Below are 26803 nucleotides of genomic sequence, written 5' to 3' on the forward strand. Positions count from 1 at the left end.
TCTCCCTTACTTTTCTTGCTTTTCCCCATTGAAAGAGGTGACCAATCTTTTTCAGGTATTGGGTGACTTAAATCAGAACGATGTACCAGGGGATAGGATGGTTATTGGCTTGAGTAGTGACGATCCTAGGGAAGGGTGGGGGAGTGAGTAAGTAATGTATGGTTTGCCCAATTATGACCAGGGTAGGGCAAACACATGATTCCGGGAAATCCATGGGGAAGAGTACTGCTTCTATTCTCTGCTTGAATGATCATCTAAATAGCTGAACCTGTACCAATGGTGAGCCGAGAGATTTGGGTGGGCATATTGCTTTTCTAACTTGGAATATGGGAGGCCTGAGGAAAAACATAGGACATTTGAATAGGCCATTATTACTTCAGGGCTGGATATTATTTGTATTCAGGAAACCTGCTGTGTAGGCCCTCTGCATGTGGAGGGTTTTGATCCCACTTCCTGGGGACCACTCCCTCTGTAAGGAGAAGGGGCATTGGTGGCCCACAGGTTCTTATTTCTAATAATCTATCAGTAAGTGTAAAAAAATCAAATGTGAGTTCTCATGCACAATTGTTGTGGTTAAAAAAAAAAGAGGGGAAGCATGATGTGGTATTAATCAATTTCTATAATAATGTTTTTGATTCAATGCATAGTAGGATAGCCAAGGCTCTGAAGTATGGATTGAAAAGTTTAGTCTGCTCCATTACCTCAGATTTGGTTTTGCTGTGAGAAGGTAACTTCAATATTCGGTCATGTCCTCTGCTGGCCGCACATGTATGTGGGTATACTGGGGGAGGGTTATTCCCATTTTAGCCATGCTGAGTATGGTGGTGCATTGAATTCTGTTATTACAAACTATGATTTTGCCTTTTTAGAATGTGAGCGAAGTATGATCGGGGGCAAATACTAACATTTACTGGAAAAATTGACGTTAACCAGCCTAGCATCATTTCACCAAAAATGACTCCTTTCTTAGTAAAGACAGAAGTCATGCCCACCATCTCAATAGCCATGCCCAGTGTCCCCTGGGCATGGCCATTGGACCCAGTGCCATGCAGGGGGGGTCCATGTAAGGCGCCCCCAATGGCACAGCCAAAATAAAAATTGTATACTTACCTATACTTATCCATACTTACCCAGGATGGGGTCCCCCATCATCTGGTGTCCCTCTGGTGTGGGTGGGGGTGTTGCTGGGGGTATGGTAGGCATCTGTGGGCCCATTCCAAGGTGTTTAGTACTGGACATGGGTCCATAGCTACCCTAATGCCAGGGCTGACCCAGGCATTAAATAATGGCGCTAAGCAGGCTTAGCGACATTATTTAGGTCCGTCTCCCACCTGTGCGCCATTTCTGCACGAGGGGATAAATATGGCACTATGGGCTTAAAGTCATTTATTGGACAGAAACGCCTACCTTACATCTCATTGATGCAAGGTGGGTTCACGCATCCAAACAATCGCGCTAATTCCCATATTATGACGCTAGACGTGTCCAGCGTCAAAATATAAATATGGAGTTAAGTTTGCAAACAGAGTATAAATATGCCCCTGAGTATTGTTTTTTTGTGTAGACTAGATTTGTGTTTCTTAGCTAAATGAACTGGTCGGGTCTTTGAGGAATATGAATCAGAAAACAAAGTAGTGTAAAACCGGCAGGCTAATCTTTCTAAGTTTCAAAGGGGAAGGAAAAAAATCACCTTCAGGAAAAAAATGATCACCGATTAGGCCACCAACATTGTAAATTAATCACAAACACAATCAAGCATAATAAATGTAGTTGAACAATTAAGAACCACTCCCCTCATCTGCCACCACATAAATCATCTCAACATTGAAACAAGAATCACTCATATATAACACATTGGTGCATAGCATTACTTCCCTGTTCCAACCAAGCATGGTGGTACATTGCTGATTCTCTTTGATTTACAAAACACACATTTGCCAGTCTAAGTTGTAAATAAAATATTCCGGGGCAGTCCTGCTAGGGGATAAAAGAAAGGATAAGCAAAGGATGGAGGCAGGGATTGTCTCTCCAATGTCCTTAAAGGGATTTGGGGAGTGAGAGGCTTCTTCATTGCACACTGGTCCAACTCCAATCCAGCCATACATGTGTCTAAAAGTATGGCGCTTCATTAGTCAGTGAGACACAAACAAAATAAATAATAATGTTCCTCTAGCTAGCTATATCTTTTTTTTTTCTTTTTCTTTTTCTTTTTTTTAAAGCAGTTCATCAATAGAAAGTTCTATGGTGGCCTAGGTCTACTTAGTGTTCAGGGAAGTAGAATTCATCCTCAAACGTAAGTGGTTCACCCAGAATTTGGTCAGCTAACAAACTACCATGACCTGATTCTGCCCGATCACTGTCATCCTCCTCCTTTCACTCTTCAGATATGCTGTATTTCAGGGGTATAAAGTGCTAATTCATTTTGATGATGGTCAATCTCTAGATGTTTTGACTAGACTGGAGAGACTGGTCCTTCTCACTGTGATAACTGCACTGCCTACACTGAACACACACACTCAACAGACACTCTGGCTACAGGGCAACCCACATACTTTATTGCCAGCCTGAGCACTGGCCATTGGCACCTCTTCCCATACCAATACACCAATGGATTTGATCCAGATTGTCCTCTGTAGGGTCACCCAGGTAGTCCTGGACCATTCTCTCAATAGTCATTGGTGCTCCACCTTGCTCGACCTCTTTTGCCTTTGCCTCTGTACTGGACTTATGCCCTGCCTTTAGAAAGCATTTAAACAAACTTTTTGAGGCTGATGTTCCTGTTTTTGCTGGTATTAGTTGTGGCTGCTGTGTGTCAACAGCACTGATCACATAATTTATGGTTGTTTTAGGCTTCACCCCAGACCTTCTGCCTGTGAATGGGCCTCTAATTCCCAGCCATTCTTTTTCTAGGTTCTCAGCAATCCACATCTTTTAGGTTGAAAAATACCTGTCTGAAAAAGGAATGAAAGTGGGCAGTAATTGTTTGTAACTTGGGTCAAAATGTATGGCCCAGATGTAATGTTTGGATGACATAGGGGCTGATTCTAACCCCGGCGGTCGGGTCGGCGACAGGCCGGCGGTGCCCCGCAGGGCATTCTGACCGCGGCGCTTTGGCCGCGGTCAGAAAGGGTAAACCGGCGGTCTCCCGCCGGTTTACCGCTGCCCTCAGAATCTGACCCTCGGATTCTGACCCCCCCTACCGCCATCCTGTTCATGGCGGGAAAGCCGCCATGAACAGGATGGCGGTAGGGGGGGTCGCGGGGCCCCTGGGGGCCCCTGCCGTGCCCATGCCAATGGCATGGGCACGGCAGGGGCCCCCGTAAGAGGGCCCCGCAAGGTATTTCAGTGTCTGCCTTGCAGACACTGAAATACGCGACGGGTGCTACTGCACCCGTCGCACCTTCCCACTCCGCCGGCTCGATTACGAGCCGGCATCCTCGTGGGAAGGGAGTTTTTCCCTGGGCTGGCGGGCGGTCTTTTGGAGACCGCCCGCCAGCCCAGGGAAAAACTCATAATACCCTCCGCGGTCTTCTGACCGCGGAGCGGTATTATGGGGGCGGAATTCTGGCGGGCGGCCTCCGCCGCCCGCCAGAATTAGAATCACCCCCATAATGTCCCTTTGAAGCCTTGTATTAACAGATAAGCAAAAGATTAAGCTGTCCTCCAACTCCTGCCCATCTGTTTTTTTGCCCACACCTGCCTACATTTCAGAAAACTCCTTTATCTGTTTCTGCAGCATATGCTATGAGATACCTTGACCCATGCTACAGTCCTCCTTAATGACTTCCTGTGTGAAAACTTCAAAAGGAAGCAGAATCTTTGTCAGGCATTTGACTAAGCCCCATTGGTCCATCTCAATAATCATGCCTTTTACAGTTGCATCCCCTCTTTGCATGACATACAGTATTCATTGATCAATCTGTACTGCTCAAACAAATGTTGCAAAATATAATAAGTCAAATTCCAATTTATTGGCACCTCGTGTATGAGTGCTTTAACTGGCATTCTATCATTATGCAGGATAATCCTCAACAGCTCTGGGCTTTAAAAGAATGGCTGAAATAAGTGCAGATTCTTCTGCATGTGGACAGTACTTCACTGATTTGGTGTTTTCAGAAAGTCCTGTACAATGATGTAGATGTAGTGCGTCAAACACAGGACCCTGAAATAGCCACCGTCTGACATAGCCTTAACTATATTACAGCCTTTGTCTGTGGCAACAAATCCACTGTTAAGCCCTCTCGGCTGGTAGCCATTCAAAGACTTTGTTGTTAAAGTCATCTAAGATGTTTGCAGCTGTATGGGATTTCTCCATGGCTACCATTGCATGCTTCCGAGCACCATTAAAAAATGTGATCAGTGTCAACATCAGCAGATAAAATTTCTCTAACCCCCACTAAAGAGATCAAGGGGCATATTTATACTCCGTTTGCGCCGGAATTACGTCGTTTTTTTTGACGCAATTCCGACGCAAAACTAACTCCATATTTATACTTTGGCGTTAGACGCGTCTAGCGCCAAAGTCCATGGAGTTTGCGTCATTTTTTTGCGTGGACACCTACTTTGCGTTAATGAGATGCAAGGTAGGCGTTCACGTCTAAAAAATTGACTCCGAGGCATGTGTGTCGGATTTATACTCCCGGGAGTGGGCGGGTCAAAAAAATGACGTACGGCCGCTTTTGCGCCGTTTTTTAGCGCCTGCAAAAGGCAGGCGTTAAGGGACCTGTGGGCTCTGAAGGAACCCAGAGGTGCCCTCCCATGACCCCAGGGACCCCCCCCTGTCACCCTTGCCCACCCCAGGAGGACACCCAAGGCTGGAGGGACCCATCCCAGGGACATTAAGGTAAGTTCAGGTAAGTTTTTATTTTTATTTTTTTTGTGGCATAGGGGGGCCTGATTTGTGCCCCCCTACATGCCACTATGCCCAATGACCATGCCCAGGGGACAGAAGTCCCCTGGGCATAGCCATTGGGCAAGGGGGCATGACTCCTGTCTTTGCTAAGACAGGAGTCATTTCTATGGGGGTTGGGAGTGAAAAAAAAATGGCGCAAATCGGGTTGAGGCGAAAAAATTGCCTCAACCTGACTTGCCCCATTTCTTGACGCCCAAGCCCCATATCCGCCTACGCCGGCGCTGCCTGGTGTACATCGTTTTTTTTAACGCACACCAGACGGCGTCGGCGGCTAACGCCGGCTAACGTCATTCAATAAATACGGCGCCCGCATGGCGCTTCAGAATGGCGTTAGCCGGCGCAATTTTTTTTTACGCAAAACTGTGTTAGCACAGTTTTGCGTCAAAAAGTATAAATATGGGCCCAAGTGTGCAGTGATGCACATGTAATCAGAGGCTTGTCAACTGGTCCACATGTCTGTCATCATGTGGATTGGGTGGACAGCACTCTGCTGCAAAGTTTGTCCAACCAATTCCAGCACATCGTGATGTAATGCTATAACAGCAACTCTGGCAAAATAGGTCCGGCTGGGAAACTTCCGTTTCAGGCAGATGGGCACCAAAAATTCAAGAAAACCCACTCCTTCCACAAAAGAAAAAGGGGGAAGGGCCAGCACTAATATTTTAACCAGCTTCCTGTTGTTCAAACATGCCAGTAAAAGTAGCCCAGGTGTTTTTCTTTACTGGTGCCACTGATGCAGGTTACTCTTGAAAGCAGAAAGTGGTGGTAGGCTCAATGTGTGTTTCAGTGGACAGCCACTGTATGCTCTTGACTTGGTGTCTCAACCTGACTCTGAGTCTTGTGTCATTGCAATGTTGCTGATGTGGACGATAATACTACTTCACGGCTATGGACTGGGATGATTTGTGTAACAAAAATGTCACCCTATTCTTCACCTTCACCTTCTACCATGATTGGATCAGATTCCGTGCTTTCACCACCTTCATCAACACCACTTGCAGTTTTTTGGCCGCTAAGGCGTGCTTCTCAGAGGATTGAGTAGTGTTTTCTTAAATGGGTTGTTTGGCCTCCGCTCCCCTAGTTTGAACCAAGCTTAGCCAGACTAACACTTGCTCTGAAAATGGAGCATATGGCAATGTTCGGCTCCTTTTTACTAACCGTAAAGAAGTCCCAAACTGATGCCACTGCCAATCTCAGGAGAAGTGGTGGTAGGCGGGTGTTTTGATGAATTTTGCCTCTCTGCAGTGCCTACGTCTACCGAGGTGGCTATGATGTAGGTCACAGCCAGGGCCTTGTAAATATGGAAGCTGGCAGTGGTGGTAACTGTGCAACATCCCTTAGAGCAAGTTGAGATGGGGTAATGTCAGACTTCACTGGGGCTGGGCTAATATCCGTGATGACTGGCTCATTGTCATCCTCCTTTTCTTCATCTATAACTATAAATCTTTCAGGAACCTTCCATTTCACTCCTTGCTTCTCCTGGTGTGTCTCAGACTGAGGCAACATCCAAGTGGAGTCTTGATCATCAGAAGGGGAGCTTGAAGAAGAAGATGGCGGGGAATTGAAAGACAATGGATTTTGTGAAAGACAGACTTCTTCGACTTCCTCAGCATGAAGCTCAATATCCTGAAGTGCTCCTAGTTTGGGAGGAACTACTATTGCTGAATGTGGTTGTTGTGATCTGAGTTTCCATCAACGACTGGGTAATTCTTTGAGAAAGAGATAAATCCAGTTAATCGTCACTGCTCGTCAGGGTTGCCATGATTAGAGTGGCGGTCTCTGTGCCAGACATGGAATTGGACCTAGTTTGGAGTGTGGCTTCTGATGCGGGAGTGCTACTCCCAGCTTGCTTCCCGGAGGCTGGTGTGTTACGGGGCGATATGCCAGGGGTGGGAAGCTCCTTCTCATCATTGGCCACTTTCTTGGTAGCACCTTTCTTTGGGGCCATCTTGAAGCTGTCACTTGGCAGTAGCACTTAGCTTCACAAGTTGAAGAGATGTCGGGATCATAAGTGTGGTCACGTGTCACATTGTGCACAGGCCTTCTGTCTGGCAGTACTATGAGTGATATCTCTTCTCTTGTGTACATAAAGGCAAACAAGAAAGAAGAACATTAGTGAAACGTTGCATTATTGCAGTTGAATTAATAGAACAAACAATATCATTTAATGGTATACTTAAATTATAAATACTTAACAATACAGTGTATCCATTCGTAAAACCACCTCAATAAAAACTTTCATTATCATGTACACTCAGGAAGGATAAGAAAGAGCAACAACATACAGATGTAACTGTTAGTTTTATGTGCATCAAGTTGGCAAGTGTCACTCAGGGAGGTGCTGGTGACAATGGAATAATTCCTTGAAAAGGAAAAATATTGTGTGGTTGTGCGCCTATGGCAAACATGAAGCAGATAGGGATTTTTTTTTTTTTTTTAATGAAATAAAAAAAGTAATTAAAAAACAAATAAAACAAAATAAGATAAAAATGTAAGGAAAAATAAAAAAAATAAACAAAACATTTAAACATATTTAAATCAAATTTAAAAAGTTTGTGAAAAGTATAAAAAAGAGAAATATGTTTGTATATATATATATATATGAAGTACAAGGGGAAGGGGACTAACATGAGAAATCACTGGGATTTGGTTGATAGGCAAGGAGTGGTGTAGGTGAAAACGCAAAAAAGTATATAACATAATCCAAAACACTGTTCATACAATACAAATTTGGTATGAACATTGAGCTGATAGGCCTCAAGCATAACGCACAAAATGGCCACCAGTCACGTGGTCAAACAACAACAAGCAAAGAGACATGGCCACAACAAAGAGCATGTGAAGGCCTATGGCAAAAGCACACTGGCTGCGTACACAAAATGGCTGCCAGCCACATGGTCAAAAAGCAACAACAACCATCAACGGGGCATGGCCACAACTAAGACCACATGTAGGCATTAGGTAACACATGAGAAAAAAACAGCATTAAGTGGGCAATGCCAAAAACAAAAACTAAATTGGCTGGGAGTACATTTTACAACAACACACATCCTCCAAAGGCATCAAGTATATTACCGCATCATACACTGTTTGCATAAAAAAAAAGAAAACTACAAACAACATTTTGTAATTTAATCCATTGCCATCCATCGTCTAAACAATGTTTCATTTCAAAAGACACCACAAAAACAGTTGTTTCATCAGGCACCCATGACTAGTACTGGGCCTACAGCTGGAAGCTCCATTTACAGACTAGGCCACATAGTAAATAAGATGAATGTTGCAAAATTATTAAAAAAGATGGAGACAATGTACTGAACTGTACACATTTTTCTTCAAAGAAGAAAAATTACAAGCAAAAAAATAACTAGGCCACCCACCACAATAAATTGTAAAAATCTAACATTAGTACAAATAAATCATGGTGCATGTCTCTATCAAACAAACAAGTTGTACAACTCCCTTATACAAGAGTTTTTTAACTTACTTATGAAATCTCAAATACAAAGGGGCATATTTATACTCTGCTTGCACCAGATTTGCATCATTTCATTTAAAGCAAATTCAGCTCAAACCTAACACCATATTTGTACTTTGACGCTAGACCCCGCTAACGTCAAAATATATCAGTGTGCGTCATTTTCTGGATGAGTGAAACCGCCTTGCGTTAATGACATGCAAGGTAGGCGTTCCTGTCCAAAAAATGACTTAAACACCCGTGCGCCATATTTATCCAACCCCGCAAAAATCCAGCACGGCTGGGAGGTGGAGTTGAAAAATGGTGCACATCCCGATTTGCGTAAAAAATTAACGCCTGGGTCAGGGCAGGCGTTAAAATGGGGCAAACACACCAGTACTTAAGGAAAACACACAGAAGCAACACCAGAGCTCCAATAGGAAGACATAGAGGTGCTATTCATCCAGCATGCACGAAGACACAGAGCACAGGACCAACAGCAGCAGCTTCCACCACACCAGCAGGGACCCCAAAGGCAACGCCGAAGGCAGGAGAGGATATTCTGGACCAGGACAACCCTTCAGGGCCTCTGGGAACATGACATCATCCAGAGGTACAGACTAATCTGGCAAGCCATACAGCAGCTGCTGCGCCACATTGAGCCACAGTTGGCACCCAACTTGCAGACACCCCACATCATTCCACCAGAGACAAAGCTGCTAGCTGTCCTCCACATGTTGGCAAGCGGCTCTTTTCAAACCACTGGTGCCCTGGTTGGTGGGATCTCACAGTCCTCATTCTCTGCCTTCTTTCCCAAGGTACCGGATGCCATCATCTCCCTCACACCCCACCACATCAGCTTCCCCAACACACAGCTGAAGCAGCAGGAGACCAAACAGGGCTTCTACCAAATCAACGGCTTCCCACACATGCTTGGTGCCATTGACAGCACACATGTACAGATTGTGCCACCTGCTGCAACCAAGCATCTATACCGCAACAGGAAGCACACACACTCCATCAATGTGCAGGCCATTGTGGATCACCGGGGATTGATCACCAACATTGTGGCAAAATATCCTGGGAGTGTACATGATTCATTCATCTTCCGCCACTGCACCATCAATCAACACTTCCAGGATGGACGATATGGAAATGGCCTACTTGTTGGTAAGTACAGAAACCTAGTTATATACACACTGCACAGCAACCCTATAGGACACAAAACACACATACACCACTACATTGACACGTGGCCAGGAAGACACTGAGGTTGTGACACTGCTAGTCATGTTTGAAATCCTGACCCAATGGGGTACACACCTATGGACAAATGACAGATTCAAATAACAACAGATGCCACGCCAGAGCCACAAGGGACCAATTTAAAACCACACAGTGACAATGACATGGCCTTAACTGGCAGTACAACTTGGAAGATTAATCTTACAATATCACATCAATAAAACTATGTTAATGTGTTTTGCTGCAGGTCAAAAACCAGGAGACACATAGCATGATGATGCTGACTCTAATGAAGGTGACATGGAAACATTGAGGCAGTACCAACATCTCACATCACTCCTGGGGTGACATTGTCCGCTACCAATAAGGAATTGGACTGTGCAAAGAACACATATTGATGTGACAATATTGCAAAGTGCACATTGCTACATATGCGCATTGAGGCAATTACACATATACACAACAGATGTACAGGCACATGGACCTTCTGACACTTAAACCTTCACCCCCACAACCAAGTTAGCCAGCTTGCCTGGACCAGGTTCAGTAGTGTAGGTACACGTTTGCACATGAGCCAACTCGGTGAGGGCGCAAAAATAGGTTTGCATAGAACTTGTCATACATGGGCGATTTGAGCATTGTTAATTGTGAACACTTCAGTGCTGCAAACTTATGGAGATGTGTTGTACATTGTCACCTAGCCATATCAATGGGCCTCACTGTGTTTTTTGCATGCTATTACATATGTTGAATTAGATGGAATGTTCAGACAGTAGTACCACCACAGTGGAATCGATTCTGTGTGTGGAAGTATCATGTCACCTTCAGTGAAGGCACATGGACACTTAGACATGGACACTTCACCTGACATAATGCATGGGAGATACACAATGAACTGCAAGCTTACAAATATACCGCTGATATCAGGTCAATCAGCATAACACCAGTTTAGATAAATAAACAACCCAATGCTGAAAGAACATACTAGAAGCCTAGGATCCCACACAATAACACAAACACAGATGAGTCACAGACGGCACAAGATAACAACTGCCATGCAAAGTGATAATCAAGGTATAAGCAACATCCACATTTTTACACTCATTTTCTCTTTCAGCTGATCAAGGTTATGGGATCCAGCCATAGATCATGTCCCCATTTGCCAACACAAGCACAGCATCAGAGCGTGCCTATAGTGAGGACCTTTGGCATTCTGAAGTCAAGATTCAGGTGCCTCGACATCACCGGAGGCAGCCTCTTATATTCACCTGAAATGGTCTGCAAGGTCATTTTGACCTCTGCCATTCTGCAAAACATTTGTGTAAGGAGGAACATTCCCCTCTATGAACCAGATCCACAAATGCCTGAAGAGGAGAAAGAGGAGGATGCTGTTCGTCAACATGAGGGGGGCCATCCAAACACTGCAGCAGGATTGCGTCAGAGACAACACATTGTACAAAACTTCCTTTAACTCTAGTCACCATCACCAATTTCTTACCATATGTCATTAAACACCTCACTTAATCAGTCAATCATGGTCTGGGTAATTATTTATGTATCACATGATCCCTATGAATCATAATCAGAGTTTAGTCTCATGGAGCATTGCTGAAATACTGATTAGGATACTGAAAAAGCCACATCACATTCGATGGGTATGAATGTACAGCCAACATCACACACAGTGGAAATGGCATGTGTCCTGTCTATTTCACATGTGAAGGGCAAAATCAGAGGACCACAGCTAATAGACACATCAATGTTGCCAATATGGACCATTGCAGCACATGACACACAACTAAGACACCATTGATCATAAGGTAAAAAAGTGTTTCATACATGAGTCAGTGGTTGTGCTGTTACATTGGTAACAGGAATGTATGACCAGACCCTTGACAGCAGTAAGTGTGACATCAGCTATCTTTGCAAGGAGCATTTGTGACAAGAAGTCCATCTAAGCTGAAAATGGATAGCACGAGTGCCTCAGGTATGACAAGCATTTCTCACAAGATATGCCCTGCGCAGTCCATCCCAGGTAATAAGTCCTGCCACTGCCATGTTTTCAGTCTCTGCCCACCCTTCTCTAGGGGGCCCTGTAAATGGACTATCTGTACCCTGATAACTTTCATCTACACACACCCAGACTCCCATTCTGACTCCTGTGTGCTTCCCTCTTCAGAATGGCATGCCATAGTCATAGTTCATCAGTCTGCATGGACTTCAGGTCTGATAATGCACTGCCTGGTAGTCGGTAGGACCTGTAATCACTTGTCGATTGCTTCCCATATGAAAGGTACTGTTGGCCCTTTGAACTTGATTCTCAACTACAGGACTTGTGAGAGACTGAAGCTGCACACACCTGTGAGCACTTCCATGCAGACCAGCCATTTGAACCTGCACTGCCATTGCTGCTGCCTGGAACTGCTTAGAAGCTGCAATTTTCTGAATATCCTTGTTGTGCATTGCCATATTAATCACTTGTGTAACACAGCCCTTGGGGGATTGTGTAACATTGCAGCCCACAGCACAAGTACAGTTTTTAGTTCCCACACTGTTGTTCCACCTTTTCCCAGTCAGAGTCTGCTCACTGTGTATTTGCCTTGTTCATTTTTGTTCCTGACAGACCCTGCATCCTGTAAGCCTGACTGGTTCCTGTCTTTGAGTTACCATAGAGGTTCCCTGTGGCTACATTTGTCTCATAGTTGCTTTCCATGCCTTCTCTTTCCTCCTGGGGTATTATGTCTGGTAGGCCTACAATGAATCCATATATGTATAGTAAAGTTTAATCAGTTTACTTATCATATTATGGTCTGGGACATGTATTCAAATTGCCTAATCCAGCCCCCATCCCTTGTTTGGGTTTCATGTGTTCATGAGTGCCAAACAGTGACAGTGTACTATGGCTGTATGCATGGCTTTGGTACGGTGCCTCCAGCACAACGAACAAGGTTTGCTAATGTGTATGAAAGGAGAAAACATGTTTGTGCCCTGACGGTCCACACACAGATTCACATCGGCCCCAACCTATTGATGGGGCTTGCGTGGTGACTAGCTGTGAGATCAATCAGCACAGGGGCACTGAAGTTCCCTGTTGCAGTGGGAATTTTAGAGGCCACCCTGGGCACAAATGTTGGGATGAAGCCTGCCTGTTTCCTATTACTAATCTATACATTTTGTGAGCACACCAAGGTTGCCCTGTTGTTAGCCTTATAAAAGTTTTACAGTGCCATAGCTGGACTATCCCCATGTGTGTCGTCAATTTATCTTGGGCTTTAGGTCAAATCTGCTTTGAAGGCTACTCTGTAAATGCATGGAATGGCTCCACAGACTCATGACTAGACCTGCACGTAACTGTGACAACATGGAGGCCAATACTGACACAGGGTACACAAGTCGACACACTTGAACTGGACACCTTTGAGCAATGAACCAATGGAAATATGTGAACACATGCAGCATGGTCTGCTGGTCCTCCACAGCCACAGGAGAAACATAGGTCATTTATAAGACTCAAAGTGTGGTGTACCATAACTTTTTTGTATTAGAGTTGAGACTCTGTGTCACACACACTGTACCTACCTAGCATGTTCCAAAGCCTGACTCATGGGTAGTATACAAACAAGTGACCAGGAAGTGGTATCCAACATTCCAGTACATGTGATGGCATACCCTTGTAACATTGCCATTATCAACCGTCCTCTATCTATCCTGTGCATGGTTTGTCATGGGAGATGTTTTGTCTCCAAAGTCAGGGTATGACAAACACATATCCTGACTGATGTACTTCAATGAATGGCATCTGATGGTTATCCACATTTACAACACATTCATACAAGCACATTATGCAAAACACGTCTTGTGACGTTTACACAGAGGCACAACAACAAATGAAATAGCCAGTTCACAGACACAAACATACAGGACATGAGTGAATGTATGAAGTTGCATAGCAATGCTATCCTCTATTGACGCACCACCTGCTCAAACTAGGGAATACCAATTTTTATTCCAAATGTTTGGGTTGCTGTTGCGTCAGTTAAGAGTGCTAATGAGGCACAACAACATGAGTTTTATGGTCCGCAGTAGTGTGGTCTGCCACATGTGCCCAAACACTGGAACACACAGAGCAGGCCCTAACAGCCTATCTCTGTATAGTTACAGCTATCATGTACGTAAAAAATTAGAAAAATGACACAAACACAGTTAAAGACAGATATTTTGACGCAAATACATCTAAAAAGACGCATATGTGTCAAAATATGCTGCATATAAGTTGAAAAATGAGGCTCAGAGCCATTATATATCCATTGGTCCCTAGCGGTAATTCCAACACCGCACCCAATGAAATTGGTTATCCATGAAAAATCTATTGATCTTTGAATGCGGGGTAATTTATAAGCATATGCATAAAAACATATTGACGCAAAGCCCGTAAGTGTCATAACATTTTCACGCATCATAATACAAAATGCACCGCATTTGAGACAGGAAGTGATGTAATAGGATATCCTGTTTACAGAAATGGTACAGTGGTGTACTTTCACTTTCACTTTGCAGTCCTCCACAGCCACAGGAGAAACATAGGTCATTTATAAGACTCAAAGTGGGGTGTACCAGAACTTTTTTGTATTAGAGTTGAGACTCTGTGTCACACACACTGTACCTACCTAGCATGTTCCAAAGCCTGACTCATGGGTAGTATACAAACAAGTGACCAGGAAGTGGTATCCAACATTTCAGTACATGTGATGGCTTACCCTTGTAACTTTGCCATTATCAACCGTCCTCTATCTATCCTGTGCATAGTTTGTCATGAGAGATGTTTTGTCTCCAAAGTCAGGGAAGTTCACACAGCATAAACCTCTATGGGTATGACAAACACATATCCTGACTGATGTACTTCAATGAATGGCATCTGATGGTTATCCACATTTACAACACATTCATACAAGCACATTATGCAAAACACGTCTTGTGACGTTTACACAGAGGCACAACAACAAATGAAATAGCCAGTTCACAGACATAAACATACAGGCCATGAGTGAATGTATGAAGTTGCATAGCCTTGCTATCCTCTATTGACGCACCACCTGCTCAAACTAGGGAATACCAATTTTTATTCCAAATGTTTGGGTTGCTGTTGCGTCAGTTAAGAGTGCTAATCAGGCACAACAACATGAGTTTTATGGTCCGCAGTAGTGTGGTCTGCCACATGCGCCCAAACACTGGAACACACAGAGCAGGCCCTAACAGCCTATCTCTGTATAGTTACAGCTATCATGTACGTTAAAAATTAGAAAAATGACACAAACACAGTTAAAGACAGATATTTTGACGCAAACACATCTAAAAACACGCATATGTGTCAAAATATGCTGCATATAAGTTGAAAAATGAGGCTCAGAGCCATTATACATCCATTGGTCCCTAGCGGTAATTCCAATACTGCACCCAATGAAATTGGTTATCCATGAAAAATCTATTGATCTTTGAATGCGGGGTAATTTTTAAGCATATGCGTAAAAACATATTGACACAAAGCCCGTAAGTGTCATAAAATTTTCACGCATCATAATACAAAATGCACCGCATTTGAGACAGGAATTGATGTAATAGGATATCCTGTTTACAGAAATGGAACAGTGGTGTACTTTACTTTCACTTTGCAGTCCTCCACAGCCACAGGAGAAACATAGGTCATTTATAAGACTCAAAGTGTGGTGTACCATAACTTTTTTGTATTAGAGTTGAGACTCTGTGTCACACACACTGTACCTACCAAGCATGTTCCAAAGCCTGACTCATGGGTAGTATACAAACAAGTGACCAGGAAGTGGTATCCAACATTCCAGTACATGTGATGGCTTACCCTTGTAACTTTGCCATTATCAACCGTCCTCTATCTATCCTGTGCATAGTTTGTCATGGGAGATGTTTTGTCTCCAAAGTCAGGGAAGTTCACACAGCATAAACCGCTACGGGTATGACAAACACATATCCCAACTGATGTACTTCAATGAATGGCATCTGATGGTTATCCACATTTACAACACATTCATACAAGCACATTATGCAAAACACGTCTTGTGATGTTTACACGGAGGCATAACAACAAATGAAATAGGCAGTTCACAGACATAAACATACAGGCCATGAGTGAATGTATGAAGTTGCATAGCCTTGCTATCCTCTATTGACGCACCACCTGCTCAAACTAGGGAATACCAATTTTTATTCCAAATGTTTGGGTTGCTGTTGCGTCAGTTAAGAGTGCTAATCAGGCACAACAACATGAGTTTTATGGTCCGCAGTAGTGTGGTCTGCCACATGCGCCCAAACACTGGAACACACAGAGCAGGCCCTAACAGCCAATCTCTGTATAGTTACAGCTATCATGTACGTTACAAATTAGAAAAATGACACAAACACAGTTAAAGACAGATATTTTGACGCAAACACATCTAAAAAGACGCATATGTGTCAAAATATGCTGCATATAAGTTGAAAAAATGAGGCTCAGAGCCATTATACATCCATTGGTCCCTAGCGGTAATTCCAACACCGCACCCAATGAATTGGTTATCCATGAAAAATCTATTGCTCTTTGAATGCGGGGTAATTTATAAGCATATGCGTAAAAACATATTGACGCAAAGCCCGTAAGTGTCATAACATTTTCACGCATCATAATGCAAAATGCACCGCATTTGAGTTAGGAAGTGATGTAATAGGATATACTGTTTACAGAAATGGTACAGTGGTGTACTTTCACTTTCACTTTCACTTTGCAGTCCTCCACAGCCACAGGAGAAACATAGGTCATTTATAAGACTCAAAGTGTGGTGTACCAGAACTTTTTTGTATTAGAGTTGAGACTCTGTGTCACACACACTGTACCTACATAGCATGTTCCAAAGCCTGACTCATGGGTAGTGTACAAACAAGTGACCAGGAAGTGGTATCCAACATTCCAGTACATGTGATGGCTTACCCTTGTAACATTGCCATTCTCAACCGTCCTCTATCTATCCTGTGCATAGTTTGTCATGGGAGATGTTTTGTCTCCAAAGTCAGGGAAGTTCACACAGCATAAACCGCTACGGGTATGACAAACACATATCCTGACTGATGTACTTCAATGAATGGCATCTGATGGTTATCCACATTTACAACACATTCATACAAGCACATTATGCAAAACACGTCTTGTGACGTTTACACAGAGGCACAACAAGAAATGAAATAGCAAATTTACAGACATAAACATACAGGCCATGAGTGAATGTATGAAGTTGCATAGCCTTGCTATCCTCTATTGACGCACCACCTGCTCAAACTAGGGAATACCAATTTTTATTCCAAATGTTTGGGTTGCTGTTGCGTCAGTTAAGAGTGCTAATCAGGCACAACAACATGAGTATTATGGTCCGCAGTAGTGTGGTCTGCCACATGAGCCCAAACACTAGAACACACAGAGCAGGCCCTAACGTGTTGTTTTTTTAATGACTCAGTAAATCTGTGTAAGTGTGTTTTTGTCATTTTGTGTGTCTAATTTGGTCTTTGTACTGTTGGGAGTGTGTAGTGGGTATTGTTAGTTGAGGTATTGTTGGGCTGTTTGTAGGTTCTTTAAATTTCATTTTCCTAGCTTCTTTCCCTGTATTTTCCTATTTACCCTTTCCTATCCCTATAATCTTTGTCATGTTGGGAAGGCCACGTCTGGGGGGATGGGTGATGAGGAGCTGGGGGCTTTTATTTGGCTGGTGTGCCACTTCCTACCCCTGATGTTAGAGGCTGGTGGCAGGGTGTTACAGGGGTATCACACCGAGGCGAGGAGGCTCAGGTGGTCCAAGGTGCAGTTCCATCTGAAGAGAATATTCAGCAGCCAGCGCAACAACCACCAAATCAAACATCGCTGGGCTGACCTTGTGGCCAGAGAGCAAGACCTACTGGACCACCTGGGTGTGGTGATTGGTCGCTCTGTTGGTGAGTACAAATCAGACTAATGTGCACATTTAAATGCTCTGCAGTGACAGTAGCAGATTTGTTTACATGCTGCATGAAATGTTTGTGGACATGTGGCAATGCAAGTTAAATATACAGTGCCCCTGATTTATACAATATTTGCTACACATTGCCGTCATTTGTTGACGCAAAAGCTGCACAAACTTACAAAATATAATTTGATCTTGCAAATTAGTGCTGTTTGATGTCAATAGATGATGGTAATGCGGCTCAAACATATGTTTTTATTCATGGCCTGTAAGTGTACCAGGAATGAGATGTATTTCACATGCTAAAGCAAGGAATGCATGTAGTCCCCAATTATTTTGAATATACGTCTGAACTGTATTCATGGCCATATGTACAAAGTTCTTACCTAACCTCTGGTAATATCTTAGGCTGATACTTTGACTTGCTTTGTGCAGCATTTAAATTAATTATGGATGGCAAAGTAATGCACACTGGATAATATCTAAATGTTTGGTGCTACTTTCCATAGTTGTAGCGTAAAGATATGAAGCAAATGCTACACAATTAAAAAAAAGAGAATATCTGGCCCTATGTTAATTGTTCCTGTGTGTTTTAATTTGCCTTGGCCACAATTGCTGGTACAGAGCAGATGCATTTGCCATCTGTGTCACTTTATAACCAAGCAATTTTTAGAAGTTCATAGGTCATCATAGGATCCCTGAACTTTGTGAATGCATGGTCACAAATTATGTATCTGCATGATGTTGTGCAAGAGACCCCTGAATGCTTCCATCATACATTTAAAGTGACACAATAGTTTGCTAATTTACGTTTGGTACAGCCCTGCTGATCTAGTGCAGCAAATGTACAATTGTTAACTTCTCAGTATGAAGGCTATCACAGACATGGGTATATGCTAAGATCAGCAGACCAGAATTCTTGTGACTGCTGCCATTCCCAAGGTTCATACAAATTGAGGCCTATCTCATCAAGATTGCCACAGTAGGACATTTGCTAAACCATATTTCAGTTAGGGAACAGTGTCAGTTCGTTGTATAACCACAGATCACACAACTTGGCAAATGTAAGATGATGAATGTGGCTAACTGTGATTTACAATACCTGATATAGGTACACAGGGCCCTGAGTAATACATGTGAGGTGCAATGACTACACCTGTGCCCATGCATTCTGTCACGGATGATCAAATGTGACACTGTTAGCATATATTTCTTTGTTGTTTTGATTTAGCTAAATGGTCAATCGATGTTTACCGTAACATTGTCATTAAGTAACACACAGGATCCATGCCATCATGGTGTCATAGGGGGCATATACTGCTGTGGGTACACTGGCAATGTGGCATATGTAACCTCCAAACAACACAGGCCCACATATAATGGACCATAGAAAGCACAATAATTCATGAGCTAAACACAACCCACATGAGCATCACACAGTAACTGATTGTCCCTTGATGCACAAGCCACAATACCTGAGTGACTGGTATTGCAGTGCACCAGGAATGTGGCTTTGCATGTCTCTCATAACAACAAATGAAGAAATGGAGTACCCTTTATGAATAATACAGCACAAAATTTAGTAATCATGTTTGTCACCACATGATTGTTAGGGCCACTGCATGTGTGCATATGTGTGTCTATGACTCACTGGAGTGACAGGGTCAACACATGCTTGCAGTAGTATGTCTGCTGGGGTGTGTACATGCCTGAGGTGCTGCTCTATCATATAAAATGTCACACACACAGTGATGTGTTGTTCCAAGTTTTGTACAGTGAGCAGACATTGAGCCCAAATCACCCTTCCATGTTTTACAGATAGACCAGCCCCCTACACAATTGGAGAAGTGGCTCGATTTGCGGACCTAGACATATCCAGTAAGTGTTGATATGTTAGTTATGTGTTGTGTTTGCAGCTGTTGTGTGATTGACTCCTGTTTGTTGGACACATAGCAAGGTATGATGTGCTTGTGCATGATCTGATATGTAACTTGCGTGGACTTTGACATTTTGTTCCATTTTTGAATTGGCGGAGAGTCATATTTAGAGATTCTAGTGCTGTGCTGTAGGCATGGGCAGGTGAACAGGGTGATATTTGTTGAAACATTTATGACAATGAAAAATTTGGAGGTAGCCATGTTCATGATTTAGTCAGCAAGTCATACCCTGATTCACACAAACCAGTGGTGCCAAAGTATTATCTACAGACTTGAGCCTCCCTGTGAATTAATGAACATGTAGGACTGTATGTTTGACTTCCTAGCAGCATCTAGCTCCACATGTTGTGCTACGTTTATGCTGCACTTGAGTAGAATGTTATACAGAGGTGTGCATGCACATCAAGCCCAGATGGTTGCTTGCATCTATGTGCTCGTTTTTGGAAAGGTATTAGTGAGATCAAATGATGTTGACAATTGTCCACTATTAGGAACATAAATGTGGATGTGATTGTCCAATGTTTGAGTCTATCCTACTTGGCAGACCTCATTACCTGTGGTGGACTAAGTAAACCCATGGACAGCTGTCCAAAGCTTACTGGCTGTCCTTGATGTTTGAAAGTATGAGTTGCATGTCCATCACCCCCTGAGGCACAGGGTTAGTATTATGAAATATGTGTACCGAGGTGTGAGAATCCCATTGTAGAAGACAGACATGTAATTCCAACATTCCTTTGTTCCAAACTAGGATACCCCCTCATGATTAGCAACTGCATACCACCCTGGCAATTCCATTTACAAATCACAGATCGTGTGGGCCTTGATTGTCATCCAGAAGATAGTCATTAATTGGCCTGTCACATGTGGAGTACTTGCAGCATTTGTTATGTGATGAATGGCAGAACAATGATGCACAGATCATTTAAGTAGGTACACACCTTTTTGAGCATTGCTGTGCTATTAGATAAGAGATGTGTAGGCTGCGTTGGCATGTAATTCCTCAGGGACAATCTATGATCTGTACTGTGATTTGGACTGTTTAAGCTAATTTTGAGGAAGTATCAGAATATCATCAGTAGATGCATCACACAATGATGTCACTAATGTTTGGCTTTCTCTATTGTGACAGCTGCCAACATGGATGCCAATCAGATCTGAGAATTCCAGAGGTGGGCTATGCTTTACCGCCACAATCTAGATGTGGAGTCTGGGTTCGGCAACATGGCACGGCGTTATCACCATGAGCGAGCCACAGGGGCCTGGAGGGCATTTGCCCAAGGGGGGGCCATCCTTGCCCACAACAGCCACCACCACCAGCACAACGGCTACAACGACAGTCACACCAAGGATGACAGCAACTGTTGCAAGTCCCTCTACCTCCTCACTTCCAGGCCCACAGACAGCAGCTCTTGCACCTCCCCCTCCAAGCACAGTAGCGGCACCAGCACAACCATCCACTAGTGACACACAAGCAACCCCTGCTGCAGTCATAGACAATGCCGAATTTATGAACATTAGACGTGACATGCAACGGATGTTGCGCAGGATGAGCAGGCTGCAGCAGGAGGTGTCTCGCAATAGCAGGAGACTGTGTGGGATAATGAATATCCTGTGGAGGGCAAACCTATGACTTTGTGACCCTCAGCCATGTGGGTTTAGGGGGCCTAGTGTTAGTTTAGAATAGGTTGTTAGTTTAGTTAGTATAGGTGGGTTGGGGTGGAGGGTATTATATATTTACATGTGTTTTTTTTGTGGGTGGGTTGGGGATGATGTTGGGGTTTATGTGTATAAAAATGAAAAAATGAAAAAAAATTATATAAAATAAAAAAAAACTAAAAAATATATATATTTGTTTAGGATAAGATAGTATGTGTTTAGGTTAGTATATGTTGTCCTACATGTGTCCCATTATTTAAGGGGGGAGTGGGGTTGATGTTTAGAGTTTTTAGTTAAATGTGATAAGTACGTTTAGATTAGGGTAGTTAGGGCCAGTTGTGGGTAATGTGCAATTAGGATAGGTTAGTTTAGTTAAGGTGTGTCCCCTAGTTTTAGTATCCTTTTTTACTGTTAAATAAATATTTAGGTACTCCTTTCAGTGTGTGTCATATGCTTGGGGATCAGGGCCTGGGCATGGGTGAACAGTGTCAATTTAATATTAGCATTGTGTTTCATCCTGCATCCAAATCCCATTTTTGACATGGTTATTCCCAATTTCACTTGAGCTGTCACATTGGCTGCTACACCAAATTTACTTCTCTATGCACCTGCCATCCATTGCACCCACCACTCAAGGTTACTATGGTTCCCAATGTGTTGTTAAGTTTGGATGTGTGTTTTCAATCTGTCATCGTTTGAGACCAGATTTGGAATCTTGGCCACTGTGGTATGTCTGCCTGCAGCCTGATGTTCATGTGAACCCTGATAAGGTGAGTGATGGTATAATCTTATGTAGCATTGTATACATAATTCACACCTTTCATTTCTTACATTGTACTGCCAGGTTACATATTTGTCCATACACTCATACACATCCATTCATGCTGTATGGAGTGTGTGATGAAAGTTTATAGTCAGATGTCACATACATAAAGATTGTCTAGAAGGGAATTTTGAACACATAGATTTTCTGCTTAAACATCCCTTGAAGAGGACCTTTTCAGGCCATCACAGCATTATACTGTTAGTTTTCTATTTACTTCAGAAATAACCCTCAGGAAGCGCAGATGATAATACAATCCAGACCCCAGTGCATAATTATCAGCCCACAATCTCTCAAGGCAGGTGTATTGACATTCTATGGCCATTGACATGTGACATACATCACTAATCTCCTACCCGGTTGATGTGTCACATTACACAGAGACAAAGTGGTTGTGTAAGTGCTATTTATTTTAAAGTGCTGTAGTGCAATATTTACATAGTCCAGGATTGTGAGTCCATTAGTGTGACGCATTCTATTGTGATACTTCACAGGTGCAATGGGACATGTCATTGGACATGCTGGGGGGAAGTGTCATACAATGCAGAGGAATATGAATTGCCAATGAGGTAGTGAGAGACAATCACAGAGCATAGTGTCAAGGTAAACAATGGGCTGAAGAACAGTGCATGTGAGCAGCTGTTGCAAGACTGGCATGTTAACAAGCACAGGACTTAGGATATAAGTGCCCATTTGGCATGGACTTGTGCTACCGGGTACTCTTACGGGTGAAGGTGATCTGTTCCACGTCTTCATCTTCTGATGTGTGTGTCGTCTCCTCTGCCCTTGGTGGTGGTGGGTTTGAAGGGGCAACACACACTTCAGTGTTTGAAGACATGGAGTCAGAAATCCTGGTAGCTGACATCTGTGGGGCTATTAAGGGCTGTACTGCAGCAAGGAGGAGCTACTGGTTCTTAAGTATAGCAGCTACATCACTGTGGTAGGCAGCCAGGTCAGCCCTGAGGGGTTTATGATTGCATTCATGCACGCAGTGAAAGGTTTTGTGTGCGAGGTGTTGTGGCAACTCCCTAACTGCAGTGCTGATTTCCTTTACACTTTATTGAAGTCCTTTCAGGATAGATGTTCGGGCTTGCATGGCTGCTGCCTGTTCTGCACATGATATCATACACAAACACACCCCCTCAAGGCTGGCTGCCATATTTTGCATCCCCACCCGCACCTCCTTGGCCAGCTCCCACTGTACTCCAACTACAGTCTTCTCAAAGCTGGTGCCAGTGTCCTCAGAGTCCTCAACTGTGTTGGAGCTGGCAGGTCGTACAACTGGGGTGGTGGTTGGGTCCTATGTGATGGCTTCTACTTCTGTGCTCCTCCTTGTGACAGAAGGTGGGGTCTGGAGGGTTCCAAGGACATTTTGGAGGGTCTGCTGGCTAATGTTTGTCAGCTCATCATCCATGTCATCAGGGAAGTCAAGGACAGGCATATCCCCAGGAGAGCCATCGTCCTCTGCAATTAGATATTGTACAATTAGTGTGTCTGTGTTGTGGCATTTGTAATGTGACGTGCCTGATTTCCAATTAGTTGCACATTGTGATCTTGGTTCCGGTTCATTGCTCCTGTCATTAAGATTAGCAGTCTCACAGGCCTATGCCCCACCTGCATGTCACATGTAGTGAGGGCAGTTTGGGGAAATGTCTGCCTTACATCCGCTTGGTGTAGGTTCTGCACAAATTGTATGTTGCCACCTTCTTGTCCTACTCAACCCTCCGTCTACTTCCATTATCATGGTGTGGCCTTGCACTGGCTGTGGGTGTTCTGATGGCACTTGCACCACACTTAACAATCTGGAAATGACCCAGTCTCAGATATTTCACATCCACCTATATGTTGCTGAGACCTAGCATATACTATGTATAGCATTGGCATGGCACAATACAGGTGTCAGCATTGGTAGTGTGTACTGCTGATGTTGGCCAATGTGTGCTACATTGGATTGCACTGATGGTCCTAGCAGTGTTCCATTTCCTCTTATGACTGTGTGGGTGTGTTTTACTAGTTGGAAACATATGTTCTCTCCCTCAATGCTGTTGTCTCAACACTATGACACTTGAGATGTTGCATGGTGGCATTGTAGCTATTGTGACACAGGTACAGGTTGGACACTGACATGTGCAGCATGTGTATGACATTACTGGTGTATTCCTCACAATGTTACATAAAATACCTGATGTTTGTAGCACCTATAGACATAGGCATTTGAAAGGATTTGCTAATTTTTATTCATTACAGGGGATTGATAACATTGTCACCCTGAACCCTCTAATTTGGGTGTGTTTGATCCATGGGCACGTAACTGCCATTAGCTACTTGACCTGCACACACAGCAGAGGTGGCAGTGGCAACTGTTGTCATTGGTTAATACCACTTGCGGATATGGCCTGACACTGGAAGTTAAGCCTAGTTCATGTAGTGACAATACCAGCTGGCATGTGACAGCAGGCCTATTTTACGTTGTACCCTACCCTCCTGGACTGGCTTTGCTTTTCCAACATCCTTGGCATGGCAGAGTACCCCCATGCAAAGGTTGTTGGTATAGTGTTGTGCTGTGCCCCAGGTTTGCCCTGCACAGCCCATGCACCCATGCCGTGCCCCTTTGCCCTTTCCACTGCCTGATTATCATGGCTGACATTCATTGTGTAGGAAGTATGTCCCCCCCGCTTGCAATTAACAAATAGGCATTTTTGTTCTCCATGCCACTTACCCTACATCTGTGTTGTATCCTGGTAGTCTGTGCTATCCTGTCCTTGAATCCCTGTGACGATTTCCTCTGGGATGACAGCTGCCACCATCTCCTCCATGTGGTCCAGGGCCTCCTGCGGTGCTGGACTCCCACCTCGGGTCTGCAGTGCTGCCTTCCTGTTCCTTGCCATTTTTTCCTTGGTCCTGCGCTTGCAGTCATGCCAGCGTTTCTTGCACTCAGTGACTGTTCTCTGTACTTCTCCCACACTGTTGATCTTATCGACAATTTGTTGCCAAATTGCCTCTCTCCTACCAATTGGCAATTTAGAGGTGACAAATAGTTGATGCTGGTGTTCCGTCACCTCTTTCACCAGTATTTCATGCTCCTCTGCACTGAACCGACACTTCCTATCTTCTTCTCCCTCTCCTCGGTCTTGTGTGGGTCTTCCTGGCTGGTTCCTGATCAGTTATCATCTTCCTGGGGTCTCTCATGGCTTCTGGGATCCATTTTGGGACTTCTTTGCACATTTTGCTGTGTTTGCGGTGCTTTTTGAATCTATTGTGGTGAAAAATGGCACGTATACATTTTGTGACGGCGTAAACCGGATTAAGGTCATTTTTGTTGTGTTAACGTCGTTTTTCTTTACGATGTGACAAATTGGTTTGAGTAAAAAAATTACTCTAACCAGTGGTTTGCGCTGCTGAGCGTCAAAGTATAAATTTGATGCCCGGGTGGCGCAAGGAAATGGCATTAAACTTTTTGATGCAAAGCTGCGTCATTGCAGTTTTGCGTGAAAAAGCATAAATATGGCCCAAAGTTCTCAAATCCAATGGTATATATGCAACAAACAAGGAGAGTGATCTTTCCAGCAGCAAATCCAAATGAAAAGTGACCAGGCGATGGACAAAGCACTTAGAGGAGCCTACTGGTCAGGAACAGGAAGTTGCAGCCTCTGGGGTACTTCCTCTTGTTGAAAAAAAAGTAAAATTAAAAAAGGCCTTCTCCTTACACAAAAAAAAAACAACGCAAACAGTCCATTGAATAAAAAGTGGATTTGAAGTGAAGAGAACTTTAAAGAGTGGTAAGTGCACAAGTTCCCCTTTCAGCGCAGTCCTGTCTGCCAGGAGCCCTGTGGGGGGTTACCAGTCCTTTGTGTGAGGACAGGCCACTGGCTTTTGAAGTATAAGAGTGAGTTTCTCTAGTCTTCTTGCCCAGGGAGACCTACTAGTTTGCAGATGGGTGAAGATGCAGCTGAGTGTCCTGTGTTTGTGGATGGTGGAATGAACAAGGGGAGCTGTCAATCAGCACAGACCGGATGTGGATTGGAGACAGGCTATAAGGCACAGATGAGAGTAAATGCAGATAAATGCCTTCTTTATAAAAGTGGCATTTCTGAAATAGTAATGTAGAATCCAACTTCGTCAGTAAGTATGATTTCTTACTACCGTTCCAACCTTACCAAACATGACAATTCTATTCCTCTCAGATCAGAGATTACCACTTTAAAGCATACAAGGGAATTTATAATGCTGGCCTAGGGTAAGACAGGCTTCACAGTAGTGAAGAATGACTTTGGGTGTTTTTCACTACTAGGATATGGAACACTTATATGTACATGTCCTGCCTTTTACTTACATAGCTCCCTGCCCTACCTAGAGCCTACCTTAGGGGTGGCATATATAATAAAAGGAGAGTTTCAGGCTTGTAAAGTAGTTTTAAATGTCAAGCGTAAGTGGCAGTGAAACTGCACATACAGGTCTGGCAATGGCAAGCCTGAGACATAGTTAAGGGGCTACTTATGTGGGTGGCACAATCAGTGCTGCAGGCCCACAAGTAGCCTTTTATTTACAGGTCCTGAACACATGTAGTGTACTTTACTAGAGACTTACGAGTAAATTAATAATACAAGTTGGGTATGAGCCAATGTTACCATGTTTTAGGGAGAGTGCACATGCATTTTTGTACAGGTTAACAGTGGTAAAGTGGCCAGAGTCCTAAAACAAACATAAATTAGGTCAGAAAAAGAGGAGGAGGAAGGCACAAAAGTTTTGGATGACCCTTCAGAGAGGACCATTTTCCAA

Source organism: Pleurodeles waltl, chromosome 10 (genome assembly GCF_031143425.1).
Source record: "Pleurodeles waltl isolate 20211129_DDA chromosome 10, aPleWal1.hap1.20221129, whole genome shotgun sequence".
Taxonomy (NCBI): Eukaryota; Metazoa; Chordata; class Amphibia; order Caudata; family Salamandridae; genus Pleurodeles; species Pleurodeles waltl.